This window comes from Canis lupus, chromosome 11 (assembly GCF_048164855.1).
Source record: "Canis lupus baileyi chromosome 11, mCanLup2.hap1, whole genome shotgun sequence".
Taxonomy (NCBI): domain Eukaryota; kingdom Metazoa; phylum Chordata; class Mammalia; order Carnivora; family Canidae; genus Canis; species Canis lupus.
In genome coordinates, this window is record NC_132848.1 from 32,871,105 (window position 1) to 32,894,146 (window position 23,042).

The window sequence follows — 23,042 nt, forward strand, 5'->3', positions numbered from 1 at the left end:
CTCAGGCAAAGAGGAGCTCCTGTCTTCTGAGCTGCCCTGTGAGGCCTGTCAAGACCATCATATAGTAGCAGCCCCTGCCAATCCACCAGCTGACTACAGATGCCGAGCAAGCTCGGCCAGGAGGGTCCACACTGAACCTGGTCCAGACAGCCCACCTGAGCCAGGCCAGATTGTCCACCCATACTTTTAAGCTACTGGGTGATTTGTTACACAGCAGTGCTGATATGGTACACTCCTGAGACCAGATTTCTGAGTGCTGCATGTCATGTGCCCTGCTATGCTATCACTCGCTGTCTTCACCATTCCACAATCATTCCTGAGATGGCTCATCGCTCAGTCTCATTCTTGAGTCACGCAAGCAGTACCAGCAAATCCTCATCAAGACTCTACTTGCCAAGGGCTAGGGACTCAAAGTCAGATGCTCTGGCTTCAAGGAGCTTACCCTCCAGCAAGAGACAAATAGAAATGTTTATTTTAGGCACTGCCAAGTGCAGCAATGAGAATAAAGTGGGAAGGAATGTTGGTATGCCTTCCCTCCGTTGACAAGGAGGGAAATAGGGCACTCAGCGCTTGACATACACTGTTTACAAATGAGCGAAGCAAGTCACAAAGGGATAGCTCCTGTTTTGCGACCATAATCCCATGAATTTCCGCCAGGCCATGTTTCACAGAGCATTACGGAAACCAAGACAGAAAGATAGAGAAAACATAGAGAGTCAAGCAGAGCACAGCCAGGATTAGGATTCAGGTGTGGACTGCAGAAGCAGTCGGGGATGGACTGTGCTTCAGCCTAATGTACCAGGGGTAGATAGGGCATGTGTTCAGGGGGGTGTGAGTTGGAGATGACATCGTTCAGAGCTGCTGTGTTCTCAGAGAAACAGGTCCAAGTTACCAGCTCGTTGGGATGCAGAAGGCTGCTCCCTGCATGATTGTAGGACCCAGGGAACTACATTTTATCACCCCCACCCCCACCCCCACCCGCACCCTGCACATGTGTGGCTCAGGTTCATGGCAGTTTAAGAACCACTGAACTGATGGACGGCCACCTCTTACATGAGTGACAAGCCTCTCTACAAGACAAAGCCAGCCAGAGCAACTTTTTAACCCAAGGAAAATGCTCTTTAATAAATAACATGAAGAAATAAATCCCCCTTTCCTTCAGAACACAACTTGCAAATGCTCCCTTTTATGTCCAACATTAAAACCAGAATGGGAAAAAACCAACCAACCAAACAAACAAACAAACAAAACAGAATGGGAGCTAGTGATGGAGCCATCCTGGTCAGGCGTCTGAAGGAATGAGTTGTTTCCTTTTCTCTCCCTGCCCCCCCCCCACCCCCTTGTTCTTCTAAGAAACTGTTTCTTCTTTTAGTTAAATGACAGACTTCAGTAAAGCAGTAGAAGATGTAAAAATAGCAACTATTCAGGAAAATTCTGGGAAGAATCATCAATTTCTGTTTGAAAATGTAGGAAGTCAAGTCCTCTGGAGTCAGAGATGGGGGAGCCCAGAGTCTGGTATAGAACCCAAAAGAGCTTCCTGAAGCCCCTACGGGGGTCTGGCAGGTGCCTCATTTTATCAGCTCAGGGAACCTGCCTCGGGACCTGGAGCCTAAGGTGAGTTTTAGGGATAACAGCACCCCCTTCTGGTGCAAGTGGTTTTAAACATATAAAACCTTGCAAATCCTGAGCCAAGTGGCGAGCTTTCTGTCTGTGCATGGGGTAGAACCCCTTGCTGCCTTGGCGATTCTCCTCCCAGAGCTCCCTGGTCTCTTTGGAGTGAGCCCCTCTCTGGGGTACACATGCCCTCCTGACATGTGGGCAGCTCAGGGGCCTGCAGGTTTTGCCAGAGATCACTGTGCCGGAGGAGTTAGATTTCCATTTAGCTACTTAAGCATTTAAATTGCTGGGATTTAATTCTTCCTGCAGAAAACCAGGGTCTCTTCTGACTGGTATCAGGCGGCAGCAAGTGAAACCTTTGTTTTCCTTCTAAAAAACATTACAACCAACTGACTAAGTGTGATCTCTTTGCATGTCTCTGTCTTGCTAGGTGTATCAGATTGTGATCAGAGTGTGCACCTTGCCCAGGGCCCATGGCCATATCCTTTTCCCTGTACCAGTTCCCTGGTGGCCCTCTCAGGAAATACTCAGCACTGTCTTTACTATAAACTCTAGGCCTCATTTCTCACACATTGGCCCTACCCTAGTGAACTGTCCATGGGCTTCTGACCCTTAGGTAGAATTTATGTGGGATACCGTTAGGGTCAACATGGGTAGAAGGGGGCCTATCAGCCAGGGTTCAAGCCCAGAGCCTGCCACTTAATGGCTCTGTGACTTAGGGCAGGTGATTTAACCTATTTGGGTTTTGGTCTCCTCATACCTAAGATGGGGCAATAGTGACAGACTGTAACTCACAGGGTTAGTGTGAGAATCCAATGAGCTGATACATGTTAAGTGTTCAGGACAGCGATTAGCAAAAGGCTTTTCAGTTCATGTTCGCCATTATTCCAGCTCCTTTGCTGAAGGCCTAAACTTATCCTGTGGTTGTGTTCTTGGTTGTATTTCCTCAAGTCCTATCCTAAAATCCCATGGCCTTGGGTAAGAGAGAGCCCCAGATAACAGCGAAGTCCGTAGGGGGTACAGCTATCAGAGATAGCAAGGAATGTGAAATTCTAGTTAATTCCACTTATAACCTTCAGGACCTAATTGCTAGGTCTGACTTTGTGGCCTGATTTTTCTAGAAGAAGCCACTGTGACTGACCCAAATCTACCTCTGCCTTCTTAGGGTGGGCTGTGTCTGATGACACAAGAGCTAGGTGCTGGGCCAGCTCCTTGCCGTGCACCCCATTCCTGAGTCGGTGCCTCTTACCTGGGGTCCACAGATAAATTAGGGTGGTTCTCAAACCCCCTCAGAAATTGTGTGCAGATTTTGGTGGCATTGTTACACATGGGTTGTCACTTTCTTAGAGGGAAGCTGTTGTGGAAGTTAGAGCGTGTCTCTAATACTTACAGGTGTTGACTGGGAAGATCGGAGACTTGGTTGTGAGGGAAGTAAGTTTGTGAGCACTCCCCAGTGCTTCATCCTGGGGTAGCTTTGTTTAGGAAGGTAGAGTTTGCTTTCCCATGGCTCAGATTGTTCAGCCTCAGGATTACCAATCAGTGCTTTTCACAATTAAGGGGAATATGCAGGGAGGAAAAGAAAAAGCCACATGCTAACTTTCAGAACTAGAGATTTTCATGGGCTGTTTTAAATTATTCACGCTCCCCGTTCCCTTTATTAATGTAGAAAATAAAGAGTTGGCAGTGTTTTAGAGACCCAGGCCCCAACACAAGAGTGTTTGTTTTCTTTTTCAGGCTCCAATAAACATAAAAAAAAAAAAAAAAACCTGATAGCATCCCCATGGCCACTTCCATGGGATTCTTGTCATGACTGTCTCGTAAGTGGGAGACAAAGGAGCTTAAATAGGAAGAAGTAGGGAGCATCTCCCCAGTTATACAGACATTGTTCTCGAGGGTAAGGTTGGCCAGCCCTCCATGAATCGTATGGCAAGTAGCAGGACTGATTGGGTTATTTGTGGAGCCCAGTACAAAATTACATTTATGACTCCTTTTTCCAAAACTGTTTATGAATTTCAGAGTGGTGACAGCAGAGTGTTAAACCAAGGGCAGAGTCCTTCTGGGGGTCCTTTGTGGCTAAACAGGACACAAGACCATGAGGCCAGCCCTGGAAGGATGCTGGGTTGCAGAGCTCTTCCCCCGTCATTGCCCCACTCTGACCTTCTGGACATCTTGCTATGTGTCGCCCACAACAGGCACACGCCAGCCTCTTGGCTTTGTACTTGCTGTTCCTCTGCCTGGAAGTCAGTGCCCTCAGGTCCCCCTAGAGTCCACTTGTTTCCTTTAGGTTTCTGCTAAGACCTCACCTTTGCGGAAGGGCCTTGCCTGACCACCCTCTTCCAAACAGCACTCCCTTCGTGCTCTCTGCACCCTCCTCTGCAGCAGAGGCATGGCTCTCACCATACATATATTTTATCATTTATTGCTGTTCTCACCACAATGAAATATAACCTCTCGGAGGGCTGGGACTTGTTGGGTGTCACTCACTGCCATACTTTGTAGGGCTCACCTGGGGCCAGCCACGTAGCTGTGACCCGGTATTTGTGAGTGCATGAGGCAAAGGCAATCCAGAGGCAAGGTTTCAAGAGAACGCTGAGAGTTTGCTCTCGACTCGGCCTGCTTTCATCAGTGATATCCTCAGGTAGAAGCATTTCTTCTCTTGGTCTCAATGATTCTGGGTGCCTGATCCTGACTGTGAAACAGAGAACAGGTCTCAGAGTGTAAGAGGCCAAAGTCATTAGTCAGTTTTAAGAATATGCTAGAATACACTACTTTCTACACTGAGTTAGCAGCTGTTGGGTGGGCGAGTTCTGAGGTCAGGTGTGCTGCACGGGGAAGCACGGTGAACTAACCCCGGACTTCAGGGTTCTCAGAACTCTCTGTGTGCTGATACGCACTGAGTTTTACAAACTCATTCACACAGTTCCCCAAGCATCTCAGCACAGTTCATCTGGGAGGTATACATCGGGACCCCGTCCTGGTACTTTGGCAGATTCACTGGCCCATACATCAGGAGGCTGAGCTCCGTCCCTGGACTCCGCCCTATCTTCTAGAAAGATGAAGTCAAGGTGCCCTATCCCTCTACCCTGGGTTCTTCAGTCCATGAAACCAGGGTAGCGTTTCTAATCATTGTATTATTAAATGTGTGCTGGGCAAGCCCAGAATTCCTGTCCAGCTCCCATATTCTAGAAAAGACAATCCTGGCTCTTGTTCTCTGATTGCTGTCAAAATTCTTTGACTCATTTATTCATTCAGCCAGTAGATGTATGCCAAGTGCCTGTTAACGTGCTAGGGACTCTTTGAGCCCCTCAAAAAAAAAAAAAAAAAAAAAAAACCACCAGTGAAAATAAACCACATCTCTGCCTTCTGGAACTGACCTTTTCATAGATATCCAGGATGAGCAACCCAGCATGGATAGATTTGCTGTGTGTCTCGGTCTTGATGCACCAGTTAGCACTGGAAAAGCCACTCGTAAGGGTGTGAAAGAAGGAACATTTGGACACAAAGTCCAGAGACCCAGATTACTGTTCAGGCCTCACCACCAGCAAAAGTGGCTTTGAGATCACGAGTTTACGCTCTGAAGTCACACCATACCAGGTTCAATCTTGGCTCTGCTGTTTGCTAAGACCTTGAGCAAACAGCTTCTCAATATCAGCTTGTTTTCTCATCTGTAGACTAAGGCTAGGCACACCACCTGCCACCAAGGAGATACTGTGCACAAAACACTTAGCCCAGAGCCTGGTTCATGCTGTGCACACGAGGCTGTCTGTCCATTCATGTACCTCAGACCCTCTGTGAACCTAGGCCAGCCACGTTCCTTGCACTTTGGCTGCCCCCTTCTGTAAGGTGAAGTGTTATCTCATCACGGAGGCCTGTGTTTCAGACTCCATTTAAATAGCATCAGAACTGGGATGATTGTCTCTCCTCCATGTGTACACTGGCCAACCGAAACATGGCTCTAGGAGATCTCTGGATCTGTATCTGTACCTGTGTAGAGAGACATATCATATATGTATATGTAAGGCTATTCATCTATACATATGCATATGCATCATCCTTTGTGTGCATGTGTAAAGGACCTCAGCTTTTAAGTCTGTAGTAGAGCCTTTCTGCTTCTGTCATTGCAATCTATGGTCAACATTGCGTATGTGGAAGTGTAGCAGGGTCAGAAAAATTAATTTCTGCCCATTCCAATGCAAGGGTCCTATCAACCCTGTTGTAATCCATGGAGATTTTATTTAATTTCCTCTTTTGCATGTGTTTGTTTTATTTCTGTTTATCCTTTCTCCCCTGGATCTATCATCATCCTGCTTACCATTTACTAATTTTCTTGGGTAGGAGCATCTTCTTGCAGAGTGTCTCCATCATCTGCATAGCAATTCTAAGATGCAGGAGCCTGGCTATATAATGGGTGCGGAATAGGGAGCAAAAAGTGCTTGAATTGCTCTGTGCTCAATAATACTCAGATCTTTCACAAGGGTTAGCCCATTTAGCACACAAAGGAACCTCAGCCAAAATTTAGACATGGGTAGTTTTTCCTATTACCTTGAAATTAGTCTCGATTACCCTTAAATTATTGAAGATTGACCGCCATGCAAAGTGGTTTCTCCTTTCATTAATCTTACTAACTGGCTGCATTTGTTACAAATCTTTTTTTTTTTTTTTTCCCCTAGCCAGCACAATTCCCTTTCTGCAGAAAGGTTTTTCTCCTGCAGTGCCTTTCTTTTACATCCCTTACTTTTCTTTTGAGCATTTGATTAATGGTCACACCAGAGCACATCCTGACAGCCGTGCTTCTACCCATGTTTGCCCAGCAAAGCCATCTGGATGCAATATTTGCATCTTCTATTTTCTGGGATCCTTGGGTGTTAGACACCTTCCCCCACCGCCTCCCCCCAAAAAAAACCCCTTGGTCAGGGTAATATAACACATCTGGCTCAGGCATTTTAAAAAGAGAATATCCAAAAATAACAGTGCATGTGTATGTGTTCCTCATTATTGAATAAAGTCCGTGCATCACAGAATCTATTGGAGACTAGAAACGATGAGAGGTGACAGAAATCCTACATCTTCTACTGCTTAGAGATCACCCCCTAAATTAGTTAGTTAACTTTCAAATTTTCTGAATAATTTTTAAAGACCATTGTCTTCCTTCTAAATGCAGTTCTCATTCTTGCTTTATATTTTCACTTAACATTATTGATCTTCATAACTATCACTTTCGCTGCCTGGGTAATGTTCCATCTAGTGATATATCATCATTAATATTTTAAGACATTCTCCCTATTTTTGGCCAGCTAGGTTGTTTCTGGTTTTTTGAAGATTTACTTAAGACTTTATTGAATTTTGGTGGCACATGGCATTCCTTCTTTCAGATTCATCTTTCAATATCAATTAGCAGAGTGTGATTTTTGGGGCCACAGGTTTGAATTTTCTTGAAGTTCTTAATCTGCATTGTTCGTTTCCTTCTTACAAGGCATGTGCCCCTTCATAGTGCAACCAGTTGTATCAGAGAGAGGCCTAGCAGAGGTAAATTTAATGTGTTAGCTCATAATGAAGTTCTGGCTTTGATTTTTCTTTCACAGGACATTTTTTTAATAATAAATTTATTTTCTATTGGTGTTCAATTTGCCAACATACAGATAACACCCATTGCTCATCCCGTCAAGCACACCCCTCAGTGCCCGTCACCCATTCACCCCCACCCCCCGCCCTCCTCCCCTTCCACCACCCCTAGTTCGTTTCTCAGAGTTAGGAGTCTTTATGTTCTGTCTCCCTTTCTGATATTTTTGATAAGAAAAAACATAGTGACTTTAAAAAAATTACTTTAACTGTGTGATCTGACCACCAACCAAACAAGTAAATGGTTCCCTTTCTTGGGCCTCAGTCTTCCTACCTGTAAAATAAAGCCATCAGTCAAGACGAGGCACATGTGTGGGTGGTCATTATAGTTGAACAATTTGACTAAAGCACTTCTCTAGGTGGAGTTGAAGGAGGAGAGGCTGGCCGTTAAAATAGAAAAATGACATCCCGTTTCATGGGGGATAAGCAACCTTGACATCACTCAGCTTTGTCTTCAGCAAGCCAGGGTGTGCAGAAAAACTGCCTCACAAGATGCAGTGGAGGCAATTAGAGACGACAAGACACACGATCCTCATACACACATCCTTCCACCAAGTCCTTTTCCAGGGTGAAGCATTCCATTCCTGCCCCAGGGGCTGGATGGGAATATCCCCGCTTTGGAGGAGTTCATTCTCCAAGTGGAGTCACCCCATCTCTGTGAGATTCATCTCGGGGGCCAAACTGCTTAGTTTGCCTAAATCTTCAGAACGTTGGGGGATGATGCTGGCAGAGCTGGAATGTTCTGAGGTTGATGAGGCAAAGCTGAGTCCTGCTTTGTGCTCTGTAGTGGTATCACAGGGAACATGTAGAAACCTCTTTAAATGCCAAGGAAATACCACCCGTCTTGTCTACGTCAGAGCCTTCCAGGTCCTTAACAGTTTAAAGGACACTCAACAAATATTACCACATAGGACACCAAGCTTCCAGATACTCCACATAAGGGCACAGGAGAGCACACATACAGGTACAACACACCCGGGTAGCATCAGCAATGTAACAAAGAAGTAGCCATAAAAGCTGCAAGCGAAGGTACCCGAGTACAGCTGCCACATGTGGAAACATCTGTGCAAATGGGAGCAAAGTCTGGCTGCCCCATATTGGTCTCATTAGCCATTTAATAGCCCATCAGTGGAACGGGAAAGAACTCACTTTGTGTGTGATGGATTGTTTGACATCACGCCACTGTCATGGCATCTACTACCTTGAGTTGCGTTTATTAGTTTATGTGCCCATCCTCCTCTCAAGAAGAGGGCCACATGCCAGTCATCAGAGAGCCGGGACCACGTGGCACAGACCTCAGAATCAAAAGCTATGTTGATTTGTGATCTCTGTGGGCTTCCATTGTCTTACCTGTGACACGTGGATGATGTCACTCACCGGCCAAGGCAGTAGCAGAGTCATTGGTTCATCCTCTGGAGCCAAGTGACATGGGTGCGAAGTTTACCATCACCTTCTATTAACAGAGTGGTATTGGCCAAGCTGCTGAACCTCCCTATGGTGCAGTTTCTTCTTCTGGAAAGTTCTAACTCCCAGGGTTGTTAATGCTGATTAAATAAGTGTGTGTCAGGTGCTTAGCGGAAACTCGGCACCTGACCAGCAAGGTGTACACCTGTGCTGATATCACCGAACTGTCACTTCCTTCCAAGAAGGCTGCAGGGTTTAGGACAAATGCCTTCCTACTGCTTGGTGCACGGTGGGGCTTAAGAAGTAGTATGGTTATCATGGTTAAATCCTTCTCTCCCAGCACATTGCCTGCCTATGGCTATCAGTTGAACAGAATCATGAGCTCATTCCTCAGTTTTATAGTTAGGTAGGGGCAGGCACCTTTATTATCGTATTTTTACACATTTTGCATCTTTAGGTCTAAAATGTTTATAAAGAACAGGGTGGGAGGGAAGTCCTAGCATGAAGCACAGGACATTTTTCTAATGGCCAGTTTGTCATTGCGAGGTGAGCCCCAGGTTAAGTAAGCTTTACTCATTTTTTCCTTACTCTTTGGGATTCATTCTGTCCAGATGAAAAGCAGGATGGAGCGACTGTAAAATCATCAGTTAGGTTGTGTGGGGGCGGGGCAGATCATCCATTGCACCTTTCGGCAGCATTCCCCTGCATTAGTAAGGCGCCGTCCTCCCCTGTGAGGTGGTGCACACGGAGACCAACCAAACATTCTGTGGTCGTCTTCTGCTTCTGTTTGCAACAGCTGGGACCGCTGAGATGGGAGTGGAGAACCCAGCTGGGATAAGGGTAGGAGCGAATTGGGGAGGCCAGTGATTCTCAACAGGTGGCCCTGGGATCAGCAGCATTCATGTCACCTGGGAACTTCTAAGGTACTCACTTTCTTGGGCCCCACCCCACACCTGGTGAATGGGAGTTCCTGGGGGTGGGGCCCCGCAGTCTGTGCTAAATAACCTACAGGTGATTCTGATATGTAGGAAGTTTGAGACCAACTAGGGTAAGCTGAACATTTCAGACACTTGATGCCTCTTTTAAGGACAGCCTAAGGCTTGCGATACCTGCTCTTTTTCCTCACTCCCCAAGTAAATATATACCTGTGACCACACAATCAGAGCGGTAAATTGAAGCCAATTAGCAGCTAAGTAACTGCCAGCACTTGTCACCAGGGTAGTTGTTAGTAATTAGCACTAATGACTCTAGAGAGGAAAACAGTTGTGGTTCAAAGACATCCCCACCATTTGAATTCACTCTGAGTTTTCTCAATGTTTTCCTGCCATGTTTCTCTTTTACATTCAAACACCATCACAGTTGGATGGATGCTTCTCTTGAGACGAGATCACATGAAGAAATAATATGCAGTGGTGTTTTTTAATGCTTGCCAGGATGCGCTGATTGAGTTGGGGTGTATGTGAAAGTTGTGAATCCGCCTTTTGGATGCACCTGCATAATTCCTATGGCGATGTCAGGATGTACATTGTAACTTTCTCCGGGAAGCATAAAGTGATTTATAGGCATGTCAGAAATTGTTGGATGAGCTCACCAAATGACAGTTCTTTCTGAGTTTTGTGAGAATAGAACCAAAGAGAAGAGAAACCAAGAAAGGGTCATTTTCAAATAGAAAGTCAACTTTGTAAACTTTTGAAAACTTTGGTGTTGAGCTAACAAACATAGATTTTTAAGAAAATCTTCCAAGAAATCCTAAAGGATACAATTAACCCGATCCTCCCGTTAGCTCCTATGTGAACATGGTGCATATAGAAGGGGAATGGCTACTTTGGAACCGAGGGGCTCCTTCAGTTTTGCAAGGATCATATTTTGCACATTCCCAGTTCTCGGCTGCCACCCTCTTGCCTTGCCTGGGGGTGACTTTCCGAGCAATCTTCAGATGGTTGGATCGAGGTGAGTGAAGCTGGATTGAATGGTGTCTGAGATTCTCTTTTCAGTACAGATACTATGTGCTCCACCGTGATCAAAGCTCATCACTGTGAAAGTTTGTGAAGTAGACAGATGTTTAGTTGTGTGGGGTCGTGTTAATTAGGAGAGGGAGCATGTTATCAAAGGGAAGGCTGCCTGTTTCAGCTGTCTCCTTTCTTCCCTCAACCCAAAGACGTAAAGTTAGGAGAGTTTGTTAAAAACTTAGGGAGGAGGGAAAAACTGTGTGATTTCAAAGTTCACCTCTTTCAGGAGGTGAGAGCTTTTTCAAACTGCTAGATTATTTGTAAAGATTGAGTCTGAGACATTTCCCATGGGTGTCTGATTCCCATACCACCTCAGTGCAGAACAAGCTGAGATGCCTGAATTTACAGACATAAGAGAGGCTGGTCCTGAACATGCTTCCTGGGCGTAATCTTTTTATTTTAATTCATTATGGTAAAATATAACAAGTCAGCATTTTAATCATTTTCAAGAATACAGTTCAGTGTTAAGTACATTCCCAGTGATCAACCATCACCATCATCCCATCTCCAGAGCTTTTCTTTTTAATCTTCCCAATCTCTGTACCTATTAAACACTACCTCCCCATTCCCCATCCTGCCATCCCCTGGCACCCAAAATTTACTAAATCAAACTGCTCACAAGCCCTCAGATCTTTGCATATTTTAATTTCTGTGCCTGAAATGCCCATCTCATCAGCTTGGTAAACTCCCACTCATCCTTAAAGCATCCCTCTGGTGTCTCTGTGGGCTTGGTTCTCATAGCCCTTCGTGTGTCTATGGTGTGTGACACTATCATAATGATCAATTCCCTTATCTCTCTGTGACTTCTCTTTTCCCTTCAACCTGTGAGTACCCCTTGCTCTAGTGACTCCCAAATATATGGCAGAAAGCCCCAGTGCATGGTCAGTGCTCAGTATGCTTTGTTGAGCAGCTTGCTTAATAGAGGCCAGAAAGCCCAAAAATTCTACTAGAATTTGTGTGTGTGTGTGTGTGTGTGTGTGTGTATGAACAAAGGAGATCCATTTGGGACCTCACAGATGATTCCATTACACTATCTCAGCTCCTCCCCAAGTGGAATTTTGCAAGTCGAGTACAGCTTGGGTGAAGAGGAAGGGCCCCTGTGAGATGCATCGGTGATTGTATGTCCCTAGTGCCAAATTCCTGCCCTAGGGGTCTTGATCACTGGCTCCAGGAGTTGTATGGTTTCTAAACCTTGTTCAGAATGTCATTTATTACTGGGTTTAAATGGAAAATTGTTCCAGAAACGACAGCTGCCTCTCCAGGCCTAAGAAGATCTCTTTCTCTGACTTGGGAAAAAAAAAAAAAAAAAAAAAGTATTTTACATAGCAAGTTCTGTTCTCAAGGCATCCTGGGAGGTAAAGAGGTTTGAAATGAGATGAGACCCTTCCTCCCTTTAGGGAAGATCTAATATAAGAGAGGAGTCAGGCAAGTGTCCAGGAGAATGCATACAGTGAGTCTTGTAAGATTGAGAACAGTTTGTAATTATGAAGCATAGGGAATGTTGCTGCCCTGACCCGCACATTCATGCCTACTATGCTTTAGGGCCTTGGGGTGTCTGGGATGATAAGAGCAGTCCCTGGCGAGGAAGGCAGCATGATGATTATATCCAGTGTAGAATGGCCGGTGCTTTGTAGAGCAGAGAGCAGCTTGCTCTGGAAGCAGAGCTGTTGTCAGGTCCATCATTTATTAAGTACTAGGAAGTGAGGAAAGAGAAGGGAAATTGATTCCAAATGACAGGAACCAAAAGCTGATGCTTAAAATGACAGTCTCGGCACGACAGGGAATCCCGAAGGCCTAGAATGCCCTCTTGTCTTACCCACGTCATGAGTTGGTAAGGCTGTGCACACCCTCAATGGCTGGGAAACTCATTACCTGTCACAACGGCACATTGTGCCTCCAGAGAACACTGACCTTTAAAAGTTCTTCATATTCAGCCCCAAATCTCTTCTGTAACTTCTTTCTTTGTTTCCAGGACTTGCCCTCCCCGTGCAGAACAAATCCCCCTTCCTAGCCATGTGCAATGGACTTGGTGAGCCTCCTCTTCTTCCAGGAAAACCATGATCAGTTTCTAGAGTTTTTCGAGGGGTAGGGATGACATGGGAGCTGGCAAGAGGTTAGCAGAGCCCATATGGGTCCTCTCATCTCTCCTGTGATAGTGGTATTAGCTGCTGCTCCAGATAGAAGCCAGGGACACCTGTGAGAAGCTGACCACCCACAGCCTCAGCTCACCCCAGCATCTGGATGGGCCACAGGAAAAAACCTGCTCTGGCAGCCTGCTTCTTCCCTTTATTGTAGTCCTGGCCCCAGGACTGGCCCCCAGCCCAGGGTCCGTCTTGGCACAGCAGGATGGGGGAAGGACAGGAGAGGCCCTCGGATCTCTGGAAGCCCTGTGCCTCTTCAGTCCCGGCAAGACTGATGAACAAAGGCCCCTTAGCATTTCTGAGCATTCTGAGTGTTTTAAACTTCTGATACTGAGCCGTTAGAAATGGAGCGGCTCTGTCGGTTCTGGGGGCCAGCCATTTGTTGTTTCCTTGCACCTGACACCTTTGGCCACCAGTCACCTTCTCACCTGCAGTGCCACCTGAGCTCTGTCTCCACGTCCGAACTAGGATAGATGGCAAACACTTGAGTCCTGCACCACTGGCCAGAACACGTGGTTAATGTACTTTTGATTGGTGTTTGTTCCTGTTTCAGTAATCACAGCGTCCACCTAAGGTATTTTAAATGTGTGTATCTTATGGCAGGTGTGCTGCTGACACTTCACAGGAAATGTTTCATTCTGTAGCACCTTATGAGCAACCCTATGAGTTGGTGGTGTGGATCTTGCACAGATGTGAAAACTAAAGCTTGCAGGCAGGAAATCGCCTGCCCTCTTTCACATGGCTCAGTGATTTGTAGAGCAAGGATTCAAAGCCCCCTCTGTTGGATTCTGATATTTGAACTCTTAGTCACTATTTCTTTTGTGTGTGTTTTTAGATGTATTTCAGATACCGTAAAATTCACCCATTTATAGTGTATCGTTGAATGTTTTTTAGTAAATTCACAGAGCTGTGTGACCGTCACTGCAGTCTATTTTAGAACTTGGACGCTCCCAAAGAGACTACCCGTCAGCCATCACTCCCCATTCCTCCATTCCCCCAGCCTAAGGAACTGCTAACCTGCCTCCTCGCTGTGTGCAGTTACCTGTTCTGAACACTTCGTATAAATGGAGTCCTGCATTGTGTAACCTTTGTGTCTGGCTTCTTTCACTTCACCCTAAGGTTCCTCCATGTTGTAGCAGGTGTCAGCCCTTGTTCCTTTTTGTGGCTGTATAATGTTCCATCATATGGAAATGCCACATTTTATCTTTTCCTTCATGGCCGATGGACACTGAGGCTGTTACCACTTCTTGACATTGTGAATAAGGCTGCTGTGAAATTTGGGTACAAGTTTTTGTGTCAGCATATTTGCATTTCTCTTGTTAGATCCCTGGGAGTGCAATTTCTGGGTCATGTGAAACTCCATATGCGGCGTTTTAGAAGGAACTGCCAGGCCATCTTCCAAAGTGGCTGCTCCATTTCCCATGTTCTTGACTGCTTTTTTTGAGTGCAGGAATCATGTCTTAGGTGAGCAAACCCTCCTCACTTCATTATTTTAGTTCAGTGACTAACCTGGTGAATTCCAGCTGCACAACACAGAATAGCTAACTATAAAGTTTCTGAGGGGTACCTGATTGGGATCTCAGCTTCGGGACTTACCACTTCTGTGACCTTGAGTTTATCAACCATTCATTCTGTATGAGTAAAATGAATTGATTTGATGCTAATCAATGAATTAATGGATGTAGTGAGACACAGTATATAAAATCCTGACATGGGGCCTAGAGCATTATAGGAAATTTTTCACTTCACTTCAGCTTTTATACTTGAATTTCTACTGTGTGCTGTGAAAGCACATAGTCAGGACCAAAAGAGTAAGTAGTGAAAAATATAGACCAAAGTCCACACCTCCTTTCCTCTTCACATACTTCCTCTCTCTGCCTCACTCCGGAAAGATTAGTGTTCTGTGTTTTGTGTGTATGTGTGTGTGTGTATTCTGTGTTTCTAGAATGACTTGTTCTCCCTGCTGCCGCAGGACCTTTGCACATGCTCTTCACTCACACTGGAACTGTCTTCCCTGGGTTCCTTGGCCAACCTCCCACCTTTGCTTGGTTGATCCTACATGCTCTGCCAATCACTGCCATCACTGCTTCAGGGAGAACCTTGCCTATTTAGATCAATTCCTCCTATTTTATTCCTACACAAGCATCACACGTTTCCCCTTCATAGTACTTATGATAACTGTCATTTGGTATTTACTTGCTTTTGCATGATTCTTTCATTCATGTCCCATATATTCCCACTAGACTCCTAAGTTCCAGGAGGGCAGGGCCTGGTGTGCCACTGTCCATTGCTGTATCCGGCAAGCAGTAGTAAGCACTTAGTAAATATCTAATGATGGAACGAAGATCTGTTCCTTTCCCAGTAATTACAAACTGTCAAAAGTGACTGCTCTGAGCTGGGAGGAGGGCATCATCCACATCGTAGGTAAGTGAAACTCATTGTGCAAACTGCCTGCCACCCCATCTGGATCACCCTGTTCGAGTAGAATATCTATGTGTTGATGGACAGCCAGGTGTTAAACAGGTTGAGATGAAGAAAGACTTGGAGCACTTCCGACCAAGAAAGAAACCCTGAGTGTATGAGATCAGAATTGATGGCTGCCAGCAGGCAATTTCAGGGTAACTAGCCCATCTCCTGCTCCATAATAAAGTTAATTAATCCTCGGTCTTGTCCATCTTCCTTCCACCCTATGACCACCACCAGCCACTGATTCTCACAGGTGTGTGCATGCAGATTAATGCCCCCCTAGGGCGTGACTCTTTTGGCAGCAGTGATGCGGGGGGCAGCCCCCGACCCTTTCCCAAAGTCAGCATCTTCTGTTTCCTGCTCCTGTTCTTGTGAGGAGCAGCCCCTCTTCTGCTTGCTGCCTTTGAAGTATAAGTAATAAACTTTTACAGATGGTGACAAGAAAAGCCTCATTAGCTTCGTCCCTGACTTGGAGAGTAGCTCTAATCCACTTGCCTCCTGAGTCCAGCTCTTTAATGTATCATTTTCAATCCTGGACTTCTCTGATGCAGCCCTGGAGCTGCTTTGAAGTGTCACCGCCCCCTCACACACCCTCCCCGTTCTCTGGGTTCCTCTTTATGGCCCGGGAGGGTCCGGGGCTGGGGCAGGAAGCCCTCTGTGGGCTCCCCTGAAACCTTCATCTTGTCACAGGCCCAGCAGTGATCATCTGCCCCTCTCCCCTGAGCTTACACCTGTGCTAGGAGCAGCTGTTCCTCTTCTATCCCTTCTGGGGATGGCAGCTCTTCAGTTAGTTTAGCTGTGAGTTTCCATTAAGCCACTTGCTTGGATCAGCTTCTGTGTTAGCAAGTGCTGAAGTAATAATAAGAGTAATAACATGAAGAACAATAATACATTCCATTTATTGATGATGCCAGTCATTAGACTAATGGCTTCATGCATATTGCCTTATTTAATCTCCACCAGTCACTTAAGGAAAGGGGCTCTTATTATCCACATTTTATGGGTGAGGACACAAACTCTTAAATAGCTTGCCCAGAGTTAGCAAGGATTAGAGTCTGATGCAGACACCTGCACTTAACCACCTTCTAAACCTGGAAGCTATGGGACTTATTTTTTCTTAACAAAAACACACTAGAGGTTTTATATCCAAATGGTCTCCCATGGGACAGTCTGCACTTTAACGATGTGTTCCCCTTTGCTCTAATTGTCGGCATCATGGTCCTCAAAGTGGATTTGTACCTGTAATTGGACAGGTAAGGTTAGGGGTTTTGGAAGATGGAGATGAAGTAAGTGCCTTGTAATTCCTTTGCTGCCTAAAGATGTTCTAAAGCTATAACTTAATGGTCTTTTGAAAGAAGCATCTCCCACTTAGCACCTAACTGTTAACAAAGCTGTGTGCTAAGCACTGGGGATTCAGAGGTGAATTAGACCCACTTTCTACTTTGGACAGCTTACGTGGAGAAAAAAAGAGAAACATATATGCAGATTCATATATTATCTACATATATGCATTATGTATTTTAATGTGTATGAGAACATTGTATAAATTACGTATTGTATGTTTATATATCTAATATCTTGTAAGGCCTGGCATAAGGTGCTCTGGGAGCAGAGAGAGGAGTCATGCTATAAGTAAAGGAAATCCATACCATACTGGCATAAATAATGAATGCATTGCTTTATGTAACTGCAGGTGGCAAATGGGCTTTGGCTCATTTCTCAAAGATTCTTCATCTTTGTCCTCAGGCTGACTTCCCTTTTAGTAGCACATGATTTCTATCCATCCCTGGGGCTGCCAGCTTCCTCATTCATCTCTGAGGGACAGAGAGTCCTACCTTATTATTGTGCCATCTTGGGCCACAGCCTCACTCCTTATCCAATCTCTATAGCTTAATGAGTAGAGTATGCCGCTCACCTTGATCACGTTGGGTCCACGCTTTGAGCAGGGGTGAGGTCAGTTATCTCTAAATTGAATAGCTGCCACAAAATAGAGGAGGGAAGAAGAGAGGAAGCTACAACCATTAGTCTTCTACAGATCACCTTTCTTTGGCTTTCTCATTGCATTTAGGGCAGAAAGCCCTAGGCTTGGGGTCCATTCTGACCCCAGAGTCCACCCTGCTACAAAGCACTAGCCTAATTTTATGGAAGGCAGCAAGCAGCAAAATGGCATGCCAAAGAGGCTACTCTAAATGTCCATTTTCCCAAAAGTCATATACAAAATTACCTTGTAAACCACATGAGTCTCCGTTTTATAGTCTTTTATTTTTAAAAAAGAACAGGCCTTTATTACCTTTCTTTACCACCCATCTTATTTAGCAGATTTAGAGGTATATGGGATTCTTGGCTTTTTATGAAAATTAAATCATCCCTCAAAGGACAAGATACACCAACCCTTTGTTCAGGATATACTTTCGGATCTTCGGGGAGTTGTAAGTCACCTGGCTGCCACAGTCGTAATTTTAGCAGCATGGGCATCATTAATACACATCTCCAAGATGACTATTCTGAAGGAAAAAAATACCCTAATCACACTTCATTTTCTCCTACCAAGTCATTCTAAGGAGTTCTAGAAGTTATTTTTATAGAACAATTCCACTCGAAGGACTGTTACCCTTACTTGAGGTTTTGGGATATAAAGTCAGTGAAAAAGTTAAATCTGACTCCCCTGTACTTTGGGGCTAGTAACAAGCCACAATTCCATCTCTGACCCTCAGCGTTCTTAACTATCATGTGAGCACCCAGTAAGCCTTGCTTTGTACAGTGTAGATGAACTGGGATCGAGTGTATAAAAACTCTTCTGAAACACTAAGATTGCTATCATTCGCATTACCTATATTCCATTCTTTAGCAAAGCCTCAGCAAAAAGTTGGAAGTAATTAATAATACATTGTATTGATGTGCATGCCTTGCCTAAGAAGGGTTGTTCTCATTTATTCAATATGTATTGGACACGTTGTATGTTTTTATCACATTGAAAACCTGATAAAAATACAGCCCTAAGCTTCTGGCAGCAACCTTGGAAGAATCATCTTTGACATTGTGCTGGATAATTAGACAGCTGGCACTCACATGGCTAAGCCAGTTGCCATGAGGCAGGCATTCTTATTGGAGTTTGCAGTGGGGAGACTGAGGCATAGAGTGGTCACTTCATTTGCCTAAGAAAATAGCAGAACTAGGGTCTGAACTTGACAGTCTTGCTCCTGAGCCTGGGAGTTGGGTCCCTCCATAGACTGCCTCTCCAGGTATCTCAGAATACTTCAGAAAGAGCCCAGTTTTCATGGACAGGAGCAAAAAACAAACAAAAAAGACACAAATCTATCAATAGAACAAACACAAAGAAACAAAACGAAGTTGAATTGATTGTTTTGTTGCCAGATGAGGAGGGAACAAACACACACCATTGAAAAAAAAAAAAAAAGATTTACCAAATAGATGGCACAGGGGAAAAAATCAAAGTATTTAAGTGCAAAGGAGGGGGGAGGTAGGATAGGAAAGAACACTTGAACTTGTGTTCTCAGGGGCTCAGAATGAGTTCATTGTTTGTACAAAGATTTTGAGAATAACCTAGTTCACTGGCTAGGAGACAAGAGTGGTTTTTTGGGTCCAGTTAGAGGCAGCTGTGATTATGATCCCTGAGCAGCTTCAGCTGTTTAAAAGCAGTTACATCGAAATACAAACTTTAGTTTTGATGTCCCCTAAGCAGGTGTTCCTGGGGGGTGGAAATTTTTCTATTATACCGTGTAACACATACTGCATGAGATGAGTGAGACAGCCAAGGGCCTTGCCCCCGTGGAGCTTAGACTCCTAGGTGAGGTGAGCATGATAAAATTTGATGGTGATGTGGTAGGAGTATCATGGCAGAGAGGGGTGGGTGCAAGGCTGCTTATGGAGGAAGGAAGTCACAAAAAGTGGATGAGAAATTCCAGCCCAGAGTAGACACCAGCACTTGCAAGAGGAAGAGTGCTCTAAGCAGGGCAAACAGCAAGGGAAAAGCAGGAGGGAGTTAGTGATGTCTGATGAGGCGAAAGGAAGCCAGTGTCACTGAAATATAGCAAGTAGGGGAGGGGAATTCGGTGGTCTGCTGTGGGCCTCCTTGGAGGGCTTTCTGATGATCAGGAGGCGGAGGACGCAGGGGACAGAGGAACAGCAGCCGTGGGGCCGGGGGCTTGGATGGCATTCCTGAGCCAAGCTTGGCTCTCTCTGAGAACTGCAAGGTGTAGCTATCACCCTCACGGCAGCGCGGTGAGAGGACGGACTTGAGGACCGTTTCCTGGCTTCTCTCGGACTTGCCATGTGATCCTGGAGAAGCCGATTATATTTCTGCCCTGTGATCTTGTAGAACCTACAGGTATTTTCAAAGCAGTGGTGGCAGAAGCAAAAGGAGAATCCGATTTCCAGTCTTAGCTGCAGCAGTGACACCAGCTGACCTCCTGGCTTGAAGTAAGTTCTTGAATCTCTCCGAACCTCACATTTCTCAGCTGCCAAACAAGTGTATTAGTTGAGTTACCTACCTGCTAGGGGGGTTGTGATTACCAGTTGGGGAAACTGGTGGGAAAGCAGTTTGAAACAGTTTAAAACATACAGGTTTGCAAGCAGCCTGGGTGGCTCAGCGGTTTAGTGCCACCTTCGGCCCAGAGTGTGATCCTGGAGACCCGGGATCAAGTCCCACATCAGGTTCCCAGCATGAGGCCTGCTTCTCCCCCTGCCTGTGTCTCTGCCTCTCTCTCTCTCTCTCTCTCATGAATAAATAAAATCTTAAAAAAAAAAAAAAAGATACAGGTTTCCGAGGTACTGATGTTATGGATCTGACCAATTAAAAATATAACATGGCAGCACAGATTCTACTATTTGGATGCAGTTATTTATCATGTACAGTTTATTGGACAGTCCCTGCGTTTCGTTAGGCACCACGCTGAGCACTTCCACACACAGCTGACCCTTGAACAATGCAGGTTTGAATGGCACAGATCTACTTACACTCAGATCCATTTCAATAAATACAGGATGATACTGTATGTGTATTTTCTTTTAGGATTTTCTAAGTAACATTTTCTTTTTCTCTAACTTGATTGTAAGAGTATAGTATATAATGCATATAACATGCAAAATACATGTTCATTAGCCATTTATGTTACCGGTAATGCTTCTGGTCAACAGCAGGCTATTGGTGGTTAAGTTTTGAGAAGTTATATGCAGATTTGCAAGGTACTTGGGTGGCTCAATTGATTAAGTGTCCAACTCCTGGTTTTCAGGTCAGGATTGATCTCAGGGTTGTGAGATTGAGCCCCGCATCAGGCTCTGTGCTCAGTGGGGAGTCTATTTAGGATTCTCTTTCTCCCTTTCCCCCTGCTCGCTTGCTCTCTCTCTCTCAAAATAAATATTTCTTAAAAAGTTATATGCAGAATTTTGACTGCACAGGGGCAACAGCACCCCTAACCCCGGTGTTGTACACGGGTCATTACTGTACATTAATCTGTGTTGAATTTCATTAGCAGCTCAGTTACCGTAGACCTGCACATAAGCCATCAGGTAGCATTTAGCCTAAGGAAGCTTATCTTGGTTTATCTTCACAGCAGCACCAAGAAGTCAGTGTTACTGTCTCCATTTTACAGATAGGGGACTCTGAGATGCATCAGTTAGATTCAGCACTCAGAACCAGGCAGCCTATAAGCAGAAATGTTCTAGATCCACACCCAGCACTCTTTGGCTGCAGTGCTGACCGTGATGCGACACTGCCTGCCTTCTCTTGACAGGTTTGTATACAACCATAGCATGCTGGTATCTATAAATTAGCCAGTGCTCAAACTTGATTTCTGGGTGAGAAGCTTAACAAACACAGAATTCCCTTGGGCATTTACCTTGTACTTGTATTAAACTGACAGTATTCGCTGTCATGCTCAGAGTAGCATCTTTTACATAAGAACCTTTGGTAAGGATGGAGCAACTGTTCCCTTCGCTAATAAAAAGCACCTCATGATTGCTACCCAATTAGAAGAGAGAGGACCCGAGTCAGCAAATCGGTTAGCAGAGCTTCTTAATTATTATCAAGAGAAATGAGAACACTGATATTTATTAGCTTCGTACTAGGCAAATGTGGGCCAAGGAGCCAGGTTACCGGGGGCCATTGGTTAAAACAAAGGCTTTTGAGTCCAGTCACATGGATGTGAATCCCAGCCGCAAGATGTGGTAGGTTGGGTCACCATGGGTCAGCTGGGTCAGCCTCTCTCCTCAGTTTCTTCATCTGCAAAATGGGTGTGGTTGTTCTGCCTAGCTCATAGGGTTGTTGGGAGGTGTTATTTGGGTAATGGTAAGCCCTTGGGTCCGTACCAGGACCGACAGTCAGAGTAACCTGTCCTCATCATTAGGCTCAGTGATCACCTATACTGATGACACTGAAAGACTAAGAAACACCATGTCCACAGTGGTGTTCATTTGAACAGAGGTGGATTTTTACCAGGAAGGTAACATAGGTTGTTTCTCAATTGTAGAGAGTACATGGAAGTTATTTGCCAGAGCGCCGTGACTCTCCTCACTTACCCAGCCATTAAACATAATTTTGACTTTGATGGTGTACTGTGATATTTCCCATTTTCCCTGAAAATGGGATGTTAGGAGGCAGCGTGGGAGGATATGTTGCCTTTCAAGAAAGGACACACACTGCACCCCACTGACCTCTCCTCCCACCTTGGGTCCTCGCCGTGACTCCAGACACTACTCCCAAGCCCCCAGGACAAGGACAGTGTGTCCTTCCATATGGTAAGTAATTCAAAACATTATTTTTCAGTTAAGACACACACAAAATTTAAAATGTGCCCAGATGACTATGATAAAAATTGAGACTTCAAAGACATCGCTTGCTTACCAGCAGGCTAATCTGGGCTCTATATTCATTGTCCAGGGTCCCAGGATTTATGTTAGTGAAAGAATTTGCAGAGTTCTGGGAGCATCCCACCTCTGACTTCGGACAGACCAGTTATTAAGTCCTTGCTCTGCTCCCTGCTTGGCTGTGTTACCAGAGTATTTAACTTAGAGATTCCATTTCCTCTGCTATAAAATCGAGATGATACTGTCTTCTACTTCAGTGGATTTGAGGGAGAATCAAAGGTGAGAACATACCTAAGAGTGTGTGGCAGGTGGCTTACACCCAGTATTCTCTGCCACCCTCCTTTGGCTTTACTTGGCATTCGGGGATCAAGGGTGGCCCGCTCTGTTCCCCAGGCCATGGAGTTTGCAGCCCAAGCACCTACTTCTTTGTGCCTCTCAGTCAGAGAGGCTTCATCTCAGCACTTGGACTATTCCACAGCCTTTTCCTCCATGTTTCTTGTTGATGCATTGGCTCATCCATCACCTGCCAGTGGCCAACCGGTCCCATCAATCTTGCTGTGACTTACTCATCCGCCAGCCTTTTCTCTTCTCTGTCATCACCCATTTGGTAATTCAGCACTTTTCTGGCACCCGCTCTGTGCAAAACATAGCATCTTTTGCATCTTTTCAGTTTTCAAATATACCATGAAACTCTTCTCATCATTTATGGAGTCCTACAGCACCATTGGTGGATCAGCCCCCATCTCAGCGCAAATTATGCATTACACATCTGACTTTACAATGGTTTTGTTTTGTTTGCCCCTGACTTTGTCTGCATTTTACAATAATTCAGCCACGTCTTGAATTTCTCTTCTTTTCTGCGTCAGGTTGACAATTTTGCTTAATTTCAAGTAGGCAGGCAGTGCTGGCCAGAGAGACAGATGAATTCATAATTTTCAAAAGCTTTTCAAACCTACCCCAA

At 45.1% G+C, this 23,042-nt stretch overlaps 1 protein-coding gene and 1 long non-coding RNA gene across 6 annotated transcripts in view; one reads left to right on the forward strand and one right to left on the reverse strand.

Moving 5' to 3' along the window:
* Positions 1-23,042, forward strand: part of LARGE1 (LARGE xylosyl- and glucuronyltransferase 1) — a 521,069-nt gene that overhangs the window by 330,567 nt on the left and 167,460 nt on the right. The window lies entirely within an intron of this gene.
* LOC140642933 (uncharacterized) lies at positions 1,370-9,697 on the reverse strand. Of its 2 annotated transcripts, none has more exons than XR_012039299.1 (3): positions 8,587-9,697; positions 4,124-4,306; positions 1,370-3,159 (listed from the first exon to the last, which is right to left on the reverse strand). It is a non-coding gene; the product is annotated as an uncharacterized lncRNA (long non-coding RNA). The 2 variants fall into 2 exon arrangements; XR_012039298.1 differs by lacking the exon at positions 1,370-3,159 and having other exon boundaries at positions 3,412-4,306; positions 8,587-8,780; positions 9,229-9,694.